Raw genomic sequence first — 3,232 nt, forward strand, 5'->3', positions numbered from 1 at the left:
CTATTCAGTTTGTATTTCTGTGTTCGTGATTTTGTTTTGTTTGACTGTTTTGTTTTGCTCTGTGAGCAAGTGTTTTTGTTTAAATATTTATTTAATTTTTGTATTTAAATAAAATGGCGCCGCCTTTAACTGCAGTACTACTGGTGTCAGTATTTTTACTTCCTTCATCTGGCCTGACGCCACCGTCCAGCCACCCTGTCACACGTGGTGTCAGGGTGGGATAAACCACAGCCTCCGACTCAGGCCAGAGGAAGAGGGTACTGCAGTTTTTTTTTGTTTTTTTCATTTTTTATTATTACGTGTGGAGTGAGGAAGGAGAATGGGAGGAAAGAGGATGGGAGGAATGAGGAAGAGCTGCCAGAAGCAGCAGCAGGAGAGAGGTGAGAGGAGATGGTGGTCACGGGATCCCACCCAACTGGGAACCCCATACTGAGACACAGAACAGGAGCAGTGGAGAGCTGAAGGGGGCCCCCTGTGTGTCATCTGCAGGGTTTGGGCATAACCAGGAGGACTGCCCCTATGAAGACTCCTGCTTCTGGGAAGCCTATTCAATAGGGAGGGTGTCCTGTGCGTCTGGGTGGTTTTGGCTGCTGGAGCAGCAGACCCCATCACCTCCACAGGCCAAGGGAGAAAGGAAGGTGAGGAGAAGGAGGCAGAGAGGGGACACAGACCTGGAGTGGGAGGAGCCCGAACGTCCTGCACCTGAGTGGGAGGAGCCCGAACGTCCACAGCCCAAGAGGGGGGAGTCGGTGCGTCTACAGTCCAAGAGGGGGTAGTCTGTGCGCCCACAGCCCAAGAGGGGGAAGGCCGAACGTCCACAGCCCAGGTATCCGCCAGCAGAGGGAGAGTTCCTGCTGGTTCCATCTCCACCTCCGTGGGAGGACTGTGTGTCGCTCCCATCTCTGCCAGCAGAGAGTGAGTTCCTGCTGGTTCCGCCTCCATTGCCGTGGAAGGATGACTTGCCGCTCCCACCTCCACCAGCAGAAGGAGAGTACCTGCTGGTTCCAACTCCATCGCCGCCACCAACAGAGGGAGCATGCCTGCTGGTTCCTCCGCTGCAGCCAGAAGGGGAGGAGCCCCTGCCGCCTTCGCAGCCAGAAGGGGAGGAGCCCCTGCCGCCTTCGCAGCCAGAAGGGGAGGAGCCCCTGCCGCCTTCGCAGCCAGAAGGGGAAGAGCCCCTGCCGCCTTCGCAGCCAGAAGGGGAGGAGCCCCTGCTGCCTTCGCCAGGAGCAGAGCAGCGGGAGCTGCCTCTGCCTCCACCACCACCCGAGGAAGAGGAGCAGGAGCTGCCTCTGCCTTCAAGACAGGATGGACCGGGACAAGATGCTGGTGGTCCACAGCTGCCCTTGCATAGGCTACTATGAAGAGCAAGGGGGAAAACCGCCGGGTTACCGTGGCTGAGAAGAGGGCCAATCCCAGCACCACCGCTGGTCCAGGCTCCCCTCCTGCAATCACATCCCGAGGGTCCGCTGCTGCCGTCACCTCCTGAGGGACCGCTGCCATCCTGTCGTGCATAGCCTGGGGATGCCAGTTCGCCATCGCCTGGGGATGCCAGTTCGCCATTGCCCGGGGATGCCAGTTCGCCACCGCCCAGGGATGCCTGCCTTACACCGCCCAAGGATGCCTGCCTTGCACCGCCTGGATCGCCTGGGGCTGCCTGTTTGCTCCGCATCGCCTGGGGCTGTCTGTTGCTTCGCATCGCCTGGGGCTGCCTGTTGCTCCACATCGCCTGGGGCTGCCTGTTGCTCCGCACCAGTTACAGGGTACAAGGGAGAAGTGGAGCTCCCGCTGCCGCCTCCATGGCCCGAGTTCGCCTCCCGAGGGTTCTGCTTCGCCTGGGGTCGTTGAGGGTCCTGCTTCGCTTGGGGTCGTCGAGGGTCCTGCATTACCTGGGGTCGCTGGGGGCTCTGCTTCGCCTGGGGTCGTAACAGTCCTGCCATGCGGCAGGAAATGTGGTCGGAGCCCCATGGAGGGGAGCTACTGGCCATGAAGAAGGGGGGGGAGGTCAGGAGACCAGCTTCCCCAGCCGCATTTTCGAGGCAGGAGAAATTGTGGTCGGAGCCCCATGGAGAGGAGCTGCCGGCCATGAAGAAGGGGGGTGGGGGGAGGCCAGGAGACCAGCTCCCCCTGCTGCACTTTTGTGGCCAGTGGCGACGCGTTGGGGGGGCACGCCTGGTCACGTGCCCCCCCAGATTTCTGCCAGACAGTGGCTTAGCCACTGCGTTAGGATCGTTCACACTGAAACTTGTAATAAATAAAGAAATTGCAATATTGTTATATTTTTTGCTTCCCATTATAGTCTACCTGTGTGTTCACACAGGAAGCGGGGCAGATGTGGCACTGTTGCCAGGGTTTATTATTTAAAAATACATAAGTGCGCAGTTTATTTCAAACTTTCAAAACTTAATAACATAACCAAAGAGTGTCTAAGACCCTTCACCGTTATATTTGTTCTTGTGTGAGACTTTCACTTTTTCAGTCAGTGAAAATATGTGCTAAAAACTGAGTGAATTTGAGCCCTGTTAAAATGGCAAAAAGACAGCTACGTTTGGAGTTTTTCTACAACAAAAAAGCTAAACCACCAACGCCAGAGACATCAACAGGAACCGAACCCGACTCTCCTGTAGTTCAGAATGTTATTAACAGCACAAGAGTGTGACAATACTTCCATTTCAAACGCTCAGGTTAGTGCAGGTGCAGCTGTCTGTCGATAAGAGACCCTTGCCTGTAAAGTGTTGTTTGCAGCTCTCTTGATTGTGACAATCTGGCGTAGAACTGTTTGTGATGAAAGATCTGGTAATGTTAGAAAGCTAGCTTAATGTTTACATATAAATGGTTAAAATCAGGCATCGGGTTTGAGCATAGTTTTTTTTTCGGGAGGGGCGAAGATGAACACACGCTGTCCTCCGAAGCGTGTGCCGTCAGCCGCCCGCTTCTTTACACACTGCGAACTCACCGTGCAGCCGCCTCAGAGCTACAGCGTCGGAGGACAACGCAGCTCTGGGCAGCTTACAGGCAAGCCCGCAGGCGCCCGGCCAGACTACAGGGGTCGCTGGTGCGCGGTGAGCCGAGGACACCCTGGCCGACCTAACCCTCCCTTCCCCCGGGCGATGCTCGGCCAATTGAGCGCCGCCCCCTGGAAGCTCCCGTCCACGGTCGGCTGTGGAATAGCCTGGACTCGAACTCGCGACGTCCAGGCTATAGAGCGCATCCTGCACTCTAGCGAGTGCTT

Source organism: Acipenser ruthenus, chromosome 16 (assembly GCF_902713425.1).
Source record: "Acipenser ruthenus chromosome 16, fAciRut3.2 maternal haplotype, whole genome shotgun sequence".
In the NCBI taxonomy this organism is placed as follows: Eukaryota; Metazoa; Chordata; class Actinopteri; order Acipenseriformes; family Acipenseridae; genus Acipenser; species Acipenser ruthenus.